The sequence below is a fragment of the Schistocerca piceifrons genome, chromosome X (assembly GCF_021461385.2).
Source record: "Schistocerca piceifrons isolate TAMUIC-IGC-003096 chromosome X, iqSchPice1.1, whole genome shotgun sequence".
NCBI classification, from domain to species: Eukaryota; Metazoa; Arthropoda; class Insecta; order Orthoptera; family Acrididae; genus Schistocerca; species Schistocerca piceifrons.
The window spans coordinates 711,464,359-711,482,907 of NC_060149.1; positions in this window are offsets into that span (position 1 = coordinate 711,464,359).

Genomic DNA, 18,549 nt, shown 5'->3' on the forward strand with positions numbered 1-18,549 from the left:
CCGAAATGACAACATCTTGCACTCGCCAGCTACCAGTGGCTACTGCAATACTCCTCCACATATTCTAACTGACTTGATCCTGAAGTAAATGGTAGAGGCACTACACTATAACTCCTCAGCTCCTCCAACCTAGCAGGAAGACTCGGCCCATCTAGTAGCACTTAAGATGGTCTACAACAGCATATCAAATGTACAGCGTAAGTTTCCATTATAAGAGTGTCCGACAGCCCCCCCCCTCCCCCACTAGGTTCAGAGCCGTATTTAACTTACAAACCTTACTTCCTAGATTTCTTCTTACGATACTAGGTTGCTTATTACTACCCCACTTAACAGTCCATTAGTTCCTTTGGAATGCACATTATGCCTTTATATTTCCACATCCTGTCAGTCATGTGCCCTTGGCGGTTCTCTTTGCAATCCTTCATGGCTTTTTCCCAAAAAGTATTGCTCTGGTGCTAATATGACATCACTCAGTTCCCACACGATGCATGATGAATAGCTTCCTGTGAACAAGCCATTGCCACTCGTGCGTCCCATACGCTGTCTGCTAACCATTATAACAGTCTTGTCGTAGTGGCTCTAGCATCCAGCACATCAACTGTGCTTGCATGATTCCCACATCTCGATTTACGATGTCCTCTCATGCTTGTGTGTACTCCATCAACTCAGCTGTCATGTCATTTGCGTATTGTTCAACACTCTGATCTCAAAGCTTACGATCTGCGTGGTATCTGCTGTTCCAAACATAGTCTTCAAAATTCTTCCTCCAGTATCTATCAAACCCTTGTTCCATCAACGTAGCGAAAGGGGCAGCACCTCCACTGCTTACTGCAGTCTAGGCGGCCACTTGTGTGTATTGCGGAGGCGCGCCCACCGCGGTGGCAGAAGTCTGCTGCTATGCACGGCATGTGGACCACAGCCACTGGGGAGGAGTCCAGTTGCTGCTGGAGTGCAGATCTAGTGTAGGTAGCTATACTGCGATGGGGACTCGAAATCGTAACAGCTGCTAGCTCCTCCATGTTTTCCCCTCGCCTGGCATGGCTGTCATGTCCTGATAGAACTGTTGGACTGGGAATGAAACTGCTACAAAAATTACAGTCATTTATACAAGTTAGCAGCACATCTGTTGTCCCAATGCGCCAAATGTAGTCACGTACTCGACAACACCATTGAAACCCACTGGTAGAGGAATCCCTCCCGCTGCACTGCAGGAAATGTGGATTACCGCTGTGCTGGCAGGTTTCAACAAGCGAGCCTGACCAACACCTACTCAAAGGAAGGCCTCGGTGCTAGTTCGTGACGTCACGTCAGCTAGGCACGGCGAACGCCAGGTCTGTTGCAAGCATACTCATAATGTGTGTGTCTCCCTCCCTGACACAGGAAAATGTAAAACTATTGGCGGTAGTTGACCAACACACATTGTTCTGAGAGATTTCTGCAATCAATTAATTGTGCAGAATGAGATTTTCACTCTGCAGCGGAGTGTGCGCTGATATGGAACCTCCTGGCAGATTAAAACTGTGCTTGCATGATTCCCACATCCCGATTTACGATGTCCTCTCATGCTTGCACACAGTTTTAATCTGCCAGGAAGTTTCAATTAATTGTGCAATTCATTACACTTCTTAACAAATAGTGTACTCCTGAACTTAAATTTCCACCTGTTTTAAGGACTGACATACAAAAACAACTTCATGGTCCAGCAGCAACAGAATTCGTGCTTCTTTACCTTATCTGTAAATCTGAGGAAGTTACGTTTGTACTGGGTTGCTTTTACAAGAAACTGTGAACATATTGTGATGTGGACTGACAATGCAGCCAGTCCACAGTGACGGGTAGCCGAAAGAAAGGCACGCGTACACACACGCCGACTGGCGTGAAGTCTGGAACAGGATAACTATTGAATGCTAATAAGAAAAGTATGCAGCTCCTCGAATACTTAACTTTATTCTTTGTTGGTTTACAACGTTCTTCTTGAGACATTTATACGATAACTATCAAACTATGTAAGGCTAATGGCGCCTTGCTAGGTCGTAGCCATGGACTTAGCAGAAGGCTATTCTAACTGTCTCTCGGCAAATGAGAGGAAAGGCTTCGTCCGTATAGTCGCTAGCAATGTCGTCCGTACAACTGGGGCGAGTGCTCGTCCGTATCTCGAGACCTGCCTTGTGGTGGCGCTCGGTCTGCGATCACACAGCGGCGACACGCGGGTCCGACATGTACTAAATGGACCGCGGCCGATTTAAGCTACCACCTAGCAAGTGTGGTGTCTGGCGGTGACACCACATATTGGTGCTCTTCTTTAGGCATCTTGGTTGACTATGGGCTGAGCAGCACTGAATGTTAATGAAATATCTTGCGATTGTACACGTTTGGGGAGGGGGTGGGGGACAGAAGAAGAGGCAAAAGAGATATACTTGTTTTATCAAATAAATTTTTTTATCTTATAATATTTCTCCTTTCAGTTGCAAGAGGGGAATATTTATCTTTTCTAATGTGCATGTTTAAAAAAGTTTAAGCTCAGCAGTATTTTCGATGTATGAAGCTATTTTGCTTCCTGTTTAGAATTCCTTTCGTTGAAAACGACTGTAATCTAATGACTGGCAACAGTTGGACATTTACACATCTAAATTAGTTCACATTTCCAGTGACGATGTCAAATGAAAATAAATAAATAAAATAAACGAGTTCATTGTAAGGGGGATCAAGTAAATATAGTTACTTGAATGTAAAATTTCCGAAGCTTGCAATGGGGCAAAGCGTCTTCTCATATTGATCTACGTTTGTTTCGACAGGATTCAGTAATACAGAACTATGATCTTCATTTGTAGCTTTACGATAGTATGAAAATCTTTCATCTAAATAAAACTGCAGAACCAAAACAACACCAAACATTTTGTCCAAAAATAAGAGATTTATAGTGATAAGCACGCCCAGGCGTTTCTGCCTGCAACAGACCTGGCGTTCGCCGTGCCTAGCTGATGTGACGTCACCAACAAGCGCCGAGGCCTTCCTTTGAGTCGGTGGCCTGACTCGTTTCACAATAATTCAACAGCTCGGTTGCTATAACCATAATGCAAACGCTCTGCGTCCGCCAGTTACCAATAGCTGCTATACTCCTCCAAACATTCTCACTGCTTTTGCTCTGAAATGGTAGCGAAATTACATCATGCTAGTCTGTAGGCTTCAGGATAACTGTAGCATTCCCCCTGTCGACCAGTAAGACAAATAACTCATCATCTTTCTCCAACGATTTCAGCCCATGATACTATTGGATCTAGCGGGCCTGGCTGTCGCTGGAATCCGGCTAGTGGTAAGCCTTACCTCATCTGTTGCCTCTTGAGGCCACACTTCTTGTTTTACCCAAACTGATAACTACGACAACTTATAGCTTTTGTGGACCTGGAACAACGTGTAGCCCTTTACTGAGAACTGAGATAGAGGATTCATCAAGTTCCTTGTGCGAGAAGTTGATGACAATGCAGTGAATGCCACAGGACCCAGCAGTTCCCTATTTACTGTTAAGGTGCCCAAATTTGTAGGCTTGCTTCGCCGCTGTCTTTCTGAAATTAGTTCGTTGTTATGCAGCCAAAGACATGTGCATCGAGTCCCAGTCCCATGGTGATAGAACATCAGGCAGAAACCGACTGCATTTAAATAAGAAATGAGCGTTGGCATCAAGTTCATACCTCGTATGACGTAGCTTCTCCTTGACGGTAGCATGGCTTGTCTTTTGTACATTTATGTTCGCTGTAGCAGTTCATATATGGTGTTTGATTATTGCGAACTTCGGTGTACCCTCCTTGTCACGGCAGCATTGTAGAAAAGCCTTATTACTCAGCAGCGGTGACTGTTTCAGGCCCAGCTTCTCCAGCCGGCGAACACTGCTCACTATGTCCCCCTCTATAGAGGAAACTAATATGGCTAAGAAGTATTTTGGGATGGAGTCCTTGGATAAAAGGTTCTTGGTTTACTTGCTGGATCAGATTCCAAGCTTTCGATGATTGCCTCCATTATCAACGTCAGGGACTCTGGAGTGAGAGCGGAAACATAATCTATGGAAGTAAAGGGTGCCACATCAGTACGCGATATTTCCGTGATGTCTTCATAATGTAATCCAGCCAATCAGATGCCGTTCTCTGGGCATAAAATTGAGAGCCTGACCAGTTGCACGACAGTCAAACTTGGCCCCTGACTCTGAAGCTTTCATATACGTATGGACTCAGCTGAGCATGACCGGTCAATAAGAGTTTTCAAACGGACGAAATAGTCGCTTCAGGCAATTATTTGACGAACCCCGATAAACTTGGTGCTGCAGAGAAAGAAGCTAAGTGTGAGATGCATGGAAACGCCGGACGTCTGTGAGATGACAGCAGCTGCAAAACAGCTGTCCAACAAGGTGGCAAAACCAGCAGCGCTGGCCAGGGTTCAAATGGTTCAAATGGCTCTAAGCACTATGGGACTTAACAGCTGAGGTAATTAGTCCTCTAGACTTAGAACTGCTTAAACCTAACTAACATAAGGACATCACACACATCCATAGCCGAGGCAGGATTGGAACCTACGACCGTAGCAGCAGCGCGGTTCCGCACTGAAGCGTCTAGAACTGCTCGGCCACAGTGGCCGGCGCTAGCCAGGATTTTGAAGGTTTCTTTGGCTTTTAAACGAACGAAGATGAAAAAGATAAATTGCCTTTATGTACAACATCACGTGTACGATAGGACACACCTCAAAAGGACAAAACAAAGAAATTGTATTTTTGATCAATTCGTTCAGAGCTTCTGTCGACAGAAAACGAGTGCTCCCTGCACTCCGACCACCTTTTTTCTATGCACTTTGGGATTCCCGCCTGGCTTCCGCTGCTCGCCGAACACGTAGCTTACGGTCTGCGAGATTCTATTGCGTGCGATTTATTCGTACGTTAAAGGAGAGCCAATTTTCATGTGATCCCTGCCGCTAGTATACCACGCTGCAAAGTTCCCACTGTACATCTACTGAGCTTAGGGATTACTCCAAACCATGGCTCGTGGTGCTGCATGGTGAACCACGATTGAGTAGAATAGTGTCAGCACTGCAACGGCTACCTTGAGTGATAAATAGGAGCATCTGACACACCCTGTGTTATGTCTGATGGACTTTTACTTCTGTCAGCCGTCTAAACTAACTGCCTCTGGGCAGAATTCTACCCCATCCCGCTGTGGCAGCCATCTGCTTTACCACAGCTCAGACATGATGAAACAGCACAAAGAGACGCGAAAAGAGCCACGAACATAATGCGAAACGCAACAGGCACCCGATACCAGTGTAAGAGATAGGTTATGAATGCGTAAGCAGTTGCCACAGTGATCCTCATCCCACAGGATAGTGAGGAAGTAGATATGCAGGTGAAAGTACCAGTCTCAAATAGGTTCGCGTGTTAATTCATGACACGCCTAACGCTCCCCACCAAAGGGCATCACAGTCAGCTAGAAGTAAAGAGTTCCTCTCATAACATGAATATGACTGGGGGTTACCTTCACCAGCTCAATGAACTGCAGCCAGGATCGAAAAGTAAAATTCTGGGTGCCGGCAGCGGTGACACGGTTAAAATTCAATTTGACAGTACTGACGATTTTCAGCACATTATCAAAAATCGGACGATAAGCAACATTCAGTTCCATACCTACGACTTAGATCCCAAGATGTTCGTACAAGTCATACTACGTGCTCTCCCCATAGAAGAGGAGGTAATCCAAGCTCGTTACACTCTCAAGGAGCTGAATTACAACGTGCAAAGCGTTATTGCATTTTAAAAAATTAGGATAAATAGATGGAGTACTACAGACTGGAAAGATTGCCATATTCTGCGTAGCTATTACCAGTTGCCCAAACTGGAACACCATTTACCAAATACGATTCATTCTTATTTTGAAGTGCAGGAATGAATCCTTCAAAAATGCCGACAGCCCTACAAAATGTTACAAATGCCGAAGATTTAAACATTGTTCGCGGAATTGCAATGCAATGCAAATCATCGTTGTGTCAGATATGGAAATGAGCAATTTAGCAATCTCTCCAGAAAGCCACGCGACGCAAAGAAAAATGTGTCTACTACGATGGAGCACACACAACTAACTATCGAAAATGCTCTACTTGTGAAGCAACGACCCAACAGATGAAGGCGAAAGCAAAGCCAAAAGGGGAAGCTGCGGAACAAAAACCAGTCATTGCTCTCAAAAGCCGGAACCATCCTGCCTTGAGACTGAATCAACATACTACACAATGCAAGCACGTGCAAACCGCGCTACTCCCTCAACCACTGCCCCGACGAGTTCTAACCCCACTAAGGGATACCACCGCCAGACAGATTCCAAAGGAACTTTTCATCGCAATTCGGAATAACATAGGCACTGCAATATCGTATTTAATGCACATAATGACTGTACGAGTACAGGTTGTAGACTGATGGTTGTCGACGTATGGAAGCTTAGCTCTGACCGTTATTTGGGCACAGATGGCCAAATGGCAAGGCAACCGCTCGCGATTAGCAGATAATCCGGGTTTGAGCCCCGGTCCAGTACAAACTTTCTACAGCTGATGGTTGTCCATATTCGCAATTGCGAATACATTTAATGTACTTTATAACGTCTGCAGTCACGGCATTGCCTGCGTGTCCAAAGGAACTTCGCATCGTATTTCAGAGTAAAACAGGCACTGAAATATCGTATTTATCCTCGATACTGGGCAAGCGACTTTCATTCAAAATGACTCACCTCTACGGCATTGCCTGCATGTCCAAAGGAACTTCGTATCGTATTTCAGAGTAACACAGGCAGTGCAATATCGTATTTATCCTCGATACTGGGCAAGCGACTTTCATGTAAAATGGCTCTCCTCTACGGGAATGTACATAATGAATATACGAGTACGGGTCGTAGACGCATGGTTGACGGCATATGGAAGTTTGGGTCTGGCCGTGACTCGTGCACGGATAGCCAATTAGTAAGGCGACCGCTCGTTATAAGAGGGAAATTTGTCCGGCACAAATTTTCATTGTCTTCATTCCATTCAACGGTTGGTGGTTGTCCATTTTCGCAATTTCGAATACATTTAACGTATTTCATAACGGCTGTACTCACTGAAGTGCCTGTTCCTCCGGAAATGCATCCATGTCCAAAGGAACTTTGCATCGTGATTCAGAGTAACACAGGAACTGCAACATCGTAAATATGGAACATACCAATGCGGTGATGTTCACTCCCTGTCGACCTATTCTCCAGAAAGATTCGTCATCTATGAAACTACCATAAACTGAACTGAATAGGTCCACTTTATGGCGGTAGCCCTTGATCGAAAACTCATCTTTCGGACACTCTTGGAAAAGAAGAGGGCGAGGATCTTCTAGCTTTCGCGTTGTGGCAACAACAAGGCGATGGTCCACCTCAGCGATGATATACGATTGTTCAACATGGGGAACAAGTGCAACAAACGTCAAGATGTTACAAGTGCTTCTAAACATATCCTTCAGAATCATCTTACAAGCATCCAGATGGGCAAAGATCAGCAACTTCCATCAAGAGTTGAACATGCTATATATTCGGGATCACATAGCAACAGCATCCCGCAAGTAATTAGCAAACGCTTAAACTCTGTGCCCCAAAACAAGACTTCTGCAACACACACACACACACACACACACACACACACACACACACACACACACAAAGGCTGTCGCAGCTAATGCACCGACAGCACCAGTACCAGTCGGCCTGGAAACTCCCTGCAGCCAAGATGCTGGCAAAAAATTACTCAACAGCCATTTTCGCTCATCTGGAAGAGGTTATGCGTCCTGTCAGTCACAGCGACGCGAGCAGCCTATTCCACATTGTTAAAATAACAATGGGGCAACTCATTAATGGCCTAGATAATCTTAGCAAATGAACGACAACTGCTCAAAGTATCATGCCAATTCTGAATGAACCTTAGAGATAAAGATAGTCTTCTTATAATAATCTGGAATGCCAGTGGGATCTACAACCGGAAACACACTCAATAACCATTTATAGATGATTATGAGGTCGATGTGGCTCTCATTATCGAGACTCACATCAAAATTTAGCTATTAGGTATTATGTAATGTACAGAAATCCTAGAGTAAATTGCCTTGGTGGCGGAACAATAATTTTAGTTAAAAATATCCTAGTAGATAGGAAACTCGTCCTGTTCCCTCTAGAAAGAGTGGAAGCGGCTGGTACAGAACTAAGAATAGGTCAAGCCACTGGAGTTTCAGTTGTAGCCTACTACGCACCTCGTAGGACCATCTCTACAGGGGACTTAGATGTTATTTTGGTATATGTCAAAGGCTCGTTATTGGTGGAGAGATTGTAGAGAAGGAAACGTCAGCGGAAGAGTTCTTCATAACTACCTTCAGTTTCAGTATCGTCGCTCCGGATGAATCGACTCATTTTCACAATACAGCCAAAGTCTGTTCGCATATTGGATAGATTTGTGATTAAGAGATTTTCCTGGAAATTTAACCCCAAGATAATAAACCTGCTAGATTCAGACCACAGCCCTGTAGATCTGGAATTAGCCAGTGCTGAACACTACGGAGCTAGCAGAACATTCTTCAACTACGAGACTAACTGGGAAAGGTACACACAACTAGTGGATCTGCACACTGAGGAAGTACCACAGATGAATAACAGACGGCAGGTAGCTGAGGCAGTGACGCAGTTCACTGACATCATGAACGAGTGCTGTAAAGAGACGACGACAGGGACCCTCCACGAAAAGGGATGGCAGGAACTGCCAGTCGAACTCCCTGTACGTATTACTACAATGAGGAGCGCCGGGAAGAACAGGCAGACATATCACGACCAGTTGGAGACGGAAGTAGAGTACAGTTTAGCGCAGGAAATCCGACGCCACCTAGCTGACAGAGGAAGAGTCCAAATTGTAAATAAACGATGTTGATAAAACTCGGCAGGTACATTTATTGCTACATATTCATCTACATGGCAACTCTGCAAGTCACACTTAAGTGCCTGGTAGAGGGTTCATCGACCCACCTTCACACTAATTGTCTGTTATTCCACTCTCGAACAAGCGGAAGCAATGAACACCTATATCCTTCCGTGCGAGCGCTGATTTCCCTTATTTTATTATGATCGTTTCTCCTTATATAGGTCAGCGTCAACAAAATATTTTCTCATTCGGAGGAGGAAATTGATGACTGAAATTTCGTGAGAAGATCCCGCCGCAACGAAAAACATCTTGTTGTAATGATTTCCTAAGTCCTGTATCATGTCTGTGACACGATCTCTCCTATTTCTCGACAGGATAAAACGTGCTGCCCTTCTTTGAACCTCCTCGATATACTCCATTAATCCTCTCTGGTTAGGATCTCACACTGCGCATGAGTACTCCAAAGAGGACGGACAAGTATAGTGTAGACAGTCTCGTTAGTACATCTGTTGCTTCTTCAAAATGTTCTGCCAATAAAACACTGTCTTTGGCGCCTTTCCCACAACAATTCCTAAGTGATCTTTTCGATTGAAGTTATTCGTTACTGTAATTTCTAGGTATTTAGTTGTATTTACGGCCTTTAAACATGATTGATTTATCGTGTAACCGAAGTTTAACGGATTTCTTTTAGCGCTTATGTGGATGAACTTACACTTTTCATTATTTAGGGTCAACTGCCAACTTTCGCACCATGCAAATATCTTACCTAAATTATTCTGCAAGTGGTAAAAATTGGAAACTTGTGGTAAGTACTACGGGACCAAACTGCTGAGGTCATCGGTCCCTAAGAACACACCACACTACTAAATTTAACTTAAACTAATTAAGCTAAGGACAACACATACACCCATGCCAGAGGGAAGATTCGAACCTCCGACGGGGGAGAGGGGGTGGAGAGGGGGGGGAGAGGGGGGGAGAGGGAGGTGGAGAGGGGGGTGGAGAGGGGGGGTAGAGAGGGGGGTGGAGAGGGGGTGGGTGAGGGGGGTGAGGGGGGGCGTGAGGGGGGTGAGGGGGGTTGGGGGGGTTAGGGGGGTGGGTGAGGGGGGTGAGAGGGGGGGTGAGGGGGTGGGGGGGTGGGTGAGGGGGGGTGAGGGGGGGGGTGAGGGGGTGGGTGAGGGGGGGTGGGGTTGGGGTGAGGGGGGGTGAGGGGGGGTGAGAGAGCGGGTGGGGATTGCCGCGCAAACCGTGACATGCCGCCCCAGACCACATGGCTACCACGTGCCGCTCTGCAATTGCTTTTGATCTTCTGCTGACTTTAATAGGCGATAAACGACAGCATCATCTGCAAACAGCCTAAGACGGCTGCTCATATTGTCTCCTAAATCGTTTATATTATAAGGAACAGCAGAGGACCTATAACACTACCTTGGGGAACGCCAGAAATCACTTCCGTTTTACTCCATGACTTTCCGTCGATTACAACGTACTGTGACCTTTCTGACAGGAAATGACGGTTTCAGCCGCATAACTGAGGCGATATTTCATAAGCACGCAATTTGATTACAAGCCGCTTGTGAGGTACGGTGTCAGAAGCCTTCTGGAAATCTAGAAATACGGAATCAGTTTGAAATCCCTTGTCGATAGCACTCAACTCTTCGCGTGAGTAAGGAGCCAGCTGTGTTTCACAAAAACGATGTTTTACGAATCAGTGTTGACTAAGTGCGAACAGACAGTTCTCTTCGAATTAATTCATAATATTCGAACACAATATATGATCCAAAATCTCGCTACATACCGACATTAATTATATGGGCGGGCAATTTAGTGGATTACTCCTACTTCCTTTCTTAAATTTTGGTGCGACCTGTGCAACATCGTAATATTTGGTTTCCGATCTTTCGTCGAGCGAGCTGTTGTATATTATTGTTAAGTATCGAGCTAGTGCATCAGCATACTCTGAAAGGAACCTAACTGGTATACAATCTGGTCCGGAAGTCTTACTTTTATTACGTGATTTAAGTTGCTTCACTACGCCGAAGATATCTATTTCTAAGTTACTCAAGTTAGCAACTGTTCCTGATTAGAATTCTGGAACATTTTCTTCGTCTTCTTTGGAGAAGGAATTTTGGAAGGCTGTGTTTAGGACCTCTGCCTTAGCACCACTGTCATCAATAGTATTTCCATTGGTATCGTGCAGAGAAAACAATGACTGTGCCTTGTAACTATAACATACTTTACATACGACTGGAATCTCTCTTCGGATTTTCTGCCAGGTTTCGAGAGAAAGTTTCGTTGTGGAAACTATTATAAGCATCCCCCTTTAAATTGCGCACCATGTTTCAAGCTTCTGTAAACGATCACCAATCTCGGTGATTTTGCGTTCGTTTAATATTGGCATACTTTTTTCGTTGTTTCTGCTACAGTGTTCTGACCTGTTTTGTGTACCATGGGGGATGGGCTCCCTCGTTTGTTAAATTATTTGATATAAATCTCTCAATTAGCGTCGTTATTATTTCATTGAACTAAATACCACATCACTTAACTGCTAATTTGGAACGAGTGGAGACTCTCAGGAAGGCATCAAGCAAATTTTTGTTTTATTTTTTGAACAGATATATTTTTCATATATTTTTGATGAATTTGAGAGTTACGAAATTCAGTCTCGCTACGACAGCCATTTGTTCACTAATCAAAGTATCCGTTTTGATGGTCGTTATTAGGTCACGATTATTTGTTATTAAGAGGTCAAGTGTGTTTTCACAACCAATTACTATTCGAGTGGGCTCATGGACTAAATACTCGAAATAATTTTCGGAGAATGCTCTTAGCACAATTTCGGATATCATTTTATGCGTACGTCCAGATTTAAACATGTATTTTCGCCAACATATCGAGGGTAAATTGCAGTCAACAACAACTATAACTGTATGAATAGGATACGTGTTTGAAATTAGATTCAAGTTTTCATTGAACCTTTCAGTAATTGTATCATCTTAGTTGGGTTGTCGGTAAATGAATCCCATTATTATTTTATTCCGGTTACTAAGAATGACATCTACATACACTGACAGAAACTATCTACTACAATGTCGCTACAAGATAAACTACTTCTAACAGCAAAAAACACGCCACTTCCAAATGTATTTAGCCTACTCTTTCTGAACACCGTTAAGTCCTTTCAAAGATTTCGTCTGAATTTATCTCCGGCTTTAGCCAGCTTTCAGCGCATGTAAAGATTTGAGCATCAGTGCTTTCTTTTAGCACACGGAGCTCAGATGCTTTCCCAACACAACTACGACAATTTACAACAGATATACCGGTGGTTCCTAGAGCTACGCTCTTTCTGTGTTCGACCTGCACCCTTTGAGACTGAAGAAGTGTCAAAATAATTCAATACGTATTTTTTGGTTTCGCCGAATTTCGCATTTAAGAAGTAAAACACACCCCGAGAGATAATTTGGCATGTCAGGTGTAGAGGAAAGGTCTTCGAAACCATGAAATTTGAAATTTTGTGAAACACCACACCACAGTTAAATTTTGCAAGATGAACACTTTTGTTACAACACAAAGTAAAGAAGCTTTCAGGCCACACCATCCATGTTTAATAACTCTGGTTCTGGAAATCCCATCTATGGGAAATAAGTTGTTCATTTTACGTTTTAAATTCGTGTTTTTTTTTGTATTTTAGTTTACTGTTTCACATATGTTTATTTTGTTAACTGAAAATAATAAGTAACACATTATTATGATACGAAAACATTGCAATAATGATAATCTGTGAAGAATTGCTTAAAACATAAACTTTTTAACACTATGCAGATAAAATGAAAGAAATTTCTTCAAACAATACACACGACGGACGACACAATATAAAACAAAATTCAGCAGGATTCTCAAATTGTGGCGAGCGATCCTCTAAATATCTGATCTTCCAGGGCATATTTCAGTATACTGGAAAACGTCTACGAAGAAAACTGATCACGTATTTGTGCTTGCAGCTTCATTACACTGTTCCTCAAGTGGAGATTGACATCATAATCATTCAGGAGAACTAGATCTGAAAATATTCTCACAAAGTTCTTCCAACATCGAGAGCCACATACGTCCAACGGCTGTGCCTATCCCGTCGAACCGTTTTGGATCACCAGATGCACAAGTTCCATATCCTCAGGTACAGCGCTCAAAATGGTTTTTCCACACTGACCAACCTAAGAATCTAAAAATACACAGGTTTTTCTTCCGTACTGGAAGAGAAACTTTTCTCAAAAATCTTATGACGTGGTCAGACATTAGCTTACCAGATTTCGATGCCGTCTCAAGAACGTTTGAAGACATGTGCGGAGAAACTGGCTAACCCTCAAATGTAAAAGCTTAGAGATAAGTGTTGCCATCTGTTGATGAGTACGGGGAATATCAAAATTGGCATTGGTCTCGTCCCTAAGTGCTATTTAGGGGTGAGACCAATGTCAATTTTGATAGTTCCCGTACTCAGCAACAGGTGCCAACACTTACACTATGTGATCAAAAGTATCTGGACACCTGGCTGAAAATGACTTACAAGTTCGTCGTGCCCTGGAATTCAATACGGTGTTGACCCGCCCTTAGCCTTGATAACAGCTTCCACTCTCGCAGTCATACGTTGAATCAGGTGCTCGAAGGTTTCTTGGGGAATGGCAGCCCATTCTTCACGGAGTGCTGCACTGAGAAGAGGTATCGATGTCGGCCGGTAAGGCCTGGCGCGAAGTCGGCATTCCAAAACATCCCAAAAGTGTTGTATATGCTTCAGGTCAGGAGTGTGTGCAGGCCAGTCCATTACGGGGGTATTATTGTCTTGTAACCACTCCGCCACCGGTCGTGCATTATGAACAGGTGCTCGATCATGTTGAAAGATGCAATCGTCATCCCCGAATTGCTATTCAGCAGTGGGAAGCAAAAAGGTGCTTAAAACATCAATGTAGTCCTCTGCTGTGATAGTACCACGCAAAACAACAAGGGGTGCAAGCCCCCTCCATGAAAAACACGACCTCACCATAACACTACCGTGCCGTCAGTGCGAAGAAGAGGTCGGTAATGACCACCCCATACCATCACGTCGGGTGATACGCCAGTATGGCGATGACGAATACACGCTTCCAACGTGCGTTCACCGCGGTGTCGCCAAACACGGATGCGACCATCATGATGCTGTAAACAGAACCTGGATTCATCCGAAAAAATGACGTTTTGCCATTCGTGCACCCAGGTTCGTCGTTGAGTACACCATCGCAGGCGCTCCTGTCTGTGATGCACAGTCAAGGGTAACCGCAGCCATGGTCTCCGAGCTGATAGTCCATGCTGCTGCAAACATCGTCGAACTGTTCGTGCAGATGGTTGTTGTCTTGCAAACGTCCCCATCTGTTGATTCAGGGATCGAGACATGGCTGCACGATCCGTTACAGTCATGCGGATAAGATGCCTGTCATCTCGACTCCTAGTGATCCGAGGCGGTTGGGATCTAGCACAGCGTTCCGTATTACCCTCCTGAACCCACCGATTCCATATTCTGCTAACAGTCATCGGATCTCGACCAACGCGAGCAGCAATGTCGCGATACGATAAATCGCAATCGCGATAGGCTACAATCCGACCTTTATCAAAGTCGGAAACGTGATCGTAGGCATTTCTCCTCCTTACACGAGGCATCACAACAACGTTTCACCAGGCAACGCCGGTCAACTGCTGTTTGCGTATGAGAAATCGGTTGGAAACTTTCCTCATGTCAGCACGTTGCAGGTGTCTCCACCGGCGCCAACCTTGTGTGAATGCTCTGAAAAGCTAATCATTTGCATATCACAGCATCTTCTTCCTGTCGGTTAAATTTCGCGTCTTTAGCACGTCATCTTCACGGTGTAGCAATTTTAATGGCCAGTAGTGTACAACAGTGTGGTTAGCCTGGTGAGAACACCTATCAGGAATGCCAAAAATCGATGTATAAACTTTTATAAAGCCGTCCCTACAGTAATAGGATGTGATACTAATAGAAATACTGGCGTCATAGCAAAATTCTGATGCTTCCAACAGTAGCAAATGCTCCGTTGAAAGAGCATTCTTGTAATGCATATGTATACCATACTAATTTGCTTACGATGAACAGACAATCTTCCAGCAGAACGGCATATTAGTCCTTCAAGAGAGAGTCCGTAATACGAGTGTCAGTGTCACTGTTTGTGTATCAATCTCCACGTTAAATAATAGATATAGAGACACAGATCATAGTTTTAAAACTCATCATAGGTCTTCATTCTCTTTTTTCCAAAGAAGAGTATCGAGGTATGGTATTGCGTCCTGCCATTCCCGCTTTATCCATTAAAACTACATTCTTCCGCAACACGGCCACATTCATCTACCAATAAAGTACTCATGTGTTCTAATTGTAGGTGTCATAACCAGAAAAGACGTCATGATCACGTGATCAACAACTTACATGCTTGTGTTAGATCCTAGTAGGTAAAACTGCAGAATTGCCTTAAGACTACATATACGAACTCTTTAATAGGTAAGGGTTTAAGTGTGCATAACTCCTTGACGAATTAGGTTCAAATGGCTCTGAGCACTATGGGACTCAACTGCTGAGGTCGTTAGTCCCCTAGAACTTAGAACTAGTTAAACCTAACTAACCTAAGGACATCACAAACATCCATGCCCGAGGCAGGATTCGAACCTGCGACCGTAGCGGTCTTGCGGTTCCAGACTGCAGCGCCTTTAACCGCACGGCCACTTCGGCCGGCGACGAATTAGGAAGAAATAATTTGTTCTATATCTTTGCCAGCAAGACAGTTACGCCTTCTACAGATTTACAGCTGCTCTATGAATTCTCAGACTTATTGTGACTAACGTTTTCAATATCCGTAACGCAGCAAAAAAAAGTCTTGGAAGTTATTGTATCTCACGCTAATTTGCTTATAATGAATATACAATCATCAACCAAGAGACAGTCCACACTAGAAATGTCAGAATTGCTGTTTAGTAGCTCTTATAATCGGTTCCTAAATTAAATAATTAAAACCGTAGACACACAGAGCATAGTTTTATAACCAACTATCTGTCCATATTACTTGGGATGTATGTACATCCACATAAGTCAACATTATTTACGTTGATTCTCTGGAAGATGTTGGTTCAGATCCCACGTCAGTCCGTCTTACTAATCGTAAATGTATAGGAAAAGCACTGGAATATATCTTAGCATAGCTATATGATCAAAATGACCATCAACAGAAAATGATTTTTACTGATCATGATTACTCATACTAGTAGCAAAAACCTTCGGTCATGGCCGGCCGAAGTGGCCGTGCGGTTAAAGGCGCTGCAGTCTGGAACCGCAAGACCGCTACGGTCGCAGGTTCGAATCCTGCCTCGGGCATGGATGTTTGTGATGTCCTTAGGTTAGTTAGGTTTAACTAGTTCTAAGTTCTAGGGGACTAATGACCTCAGCAGTTGAGTCCCATAGTGCTCAGAGCCATTTTTGTAAAGGTCATGATAACAACACTACCAGCCACTTGATTTTCTGAACATACTTTCTAAATATGATTAGACTTGCAATCCAATTACACTATTCACTATTTGTGTGTGTTTGTGTGTGTGTGTGTGTGTGAGCGTGTGCGTTTGTGTGTGTGTGTGTGTGTGTGTGTGTGTGTGTGTGTGTGTGTGTGCGCGCGCCGCAACGCGGACAACCCAGGGCCTTGGGGTGTGGCATGAATCCAGCAACGACAAGCAACCTACATTGAGCTACTGTACACACCCAAAACGCATAATTAGCAAAGTGTATTTATTAAAGAATCAACTGAGATGGCTATAAAAAAAAAATGCGAGCTGCCGCTCCCAAACCCGGCAACCATATGGAATAAACAAAACTGTGTAACTGGATTGCAAGTCCAATTACATTTAGGAGGTATGACTATAGAAGATCACGTGACTTGTAGTGCTGTCATAATAGCCTTCACATGAAGGTTGTTGCTACTAGTATGAATAATCGTCATTTGTAAAACGCATTTGCTATTGGTGGTCAATCCGATCATATTGTTCTTCTAAGATGCATTCCAGTATTTGTCCTACACATTTTCGAATATTAAGACGGGTTGACGTGGAATCGAAGCCAATATCCTACACGTCTTAGTTATATTTGAAACGATATCAAAGTCTTCTATACATTATGACAACCCTCCATGCTAGAGTAGCATTATCACGTATTTCCATATGGTTGTCGGGTTTGGGAGTGGCATCTCTCATTTTTTGTAGTCGTCGCAGCAGATTCTTTAATAAATATGCTTTGCTATTTAAGCGTTCTTGGTGTGTACAGTAGCTCTATGCAAGTTGCTTGTCGTTGCTGGATCCACGCCACACCCCATGGCCCTGGGTTATCTACGTTGCGGCACACACACGCACGCACGCACACACACCTACGCACACGCAAGCACGCACACACACACACACACACACACACACACACACACACACACACACACAAAATTGTGACTAGTTGCCATCATGACTTTTACCTGAATGTTTTTGCTACTAGTATGAATAACAATCATCATTAAAAAACATTTGTTGTAGGTGGTCATTCTGATCATATATCTATGCTAAGACATATTCCAGTGCTTGTCCTATATATTTACGATTAGTAAGACGGACTGACGTGGGATGTGAACCAACATCTTTCAGAGAATGAAAGTAAACATTGACTTATGTGGATGCACAGACATTCCAGGTAATATGGACCTATAATTCGTTATAAATCTATGCTCTGTATGTGTATAGATTTAATTATTTAATCTAGAAATCGATTACACTAACTACCAAACAGCAATTCTGACATTTCTACTGTGGACTATCTCTGTGTGGATGATGGTATATTCGTCATAAGCAGATCAGTGTGGGATAGAATAACTTCCCAGACTTTTTTTTTGCTAGTATTACGAATATCGAAAATTCTAGTGACAATCAGTCTGAGAATTCAAAGAAAAGCAATAAATCTCTAGAGGACGTGACAGTCTTGCTGGTAAAGATATGGAACAAATTATACCTTCCTGATGGGTAAAAGAGGCTATCTGTGTTCAGTAGTCTTAGACCATTATCTATTAAAATTTTCGTATACGTAGTCCTAAGGCTGTTGTGCAATTTTTTATACTGGCATGTAATAGTAGCTTATATGTTTATCACGTGAACATGAGATCTTTATACGGTTATGACTCCCAAAAATGGAGTAGGTAAGTGTTACATTTTTAGATGGACGTGTACATGTTGTGGGAGACTAAAGTTTTAATGGATTATTCGATAATGGCAGAATGCAGTACCAGACATCGATAATCCACTATAAAATTAATCAGGACCTATAATGAGTTATGAAACTGCGCTCTGTACGTATACAATTTAAGTTAGAAATTGATACTTACAGCCATATTATGGACTATCTATTAGTAGAATTGAATATTGCTATGCTGGATGGCCAAAATAAATTCGTCAGTCACGTTAATGGGGTTGGCTACTTCCTATAGACCCAAGACTGGGAAACATGTTTTTTAATGGACTTGCAACTATAGCTCGCTTCCAGATGTGTTACGG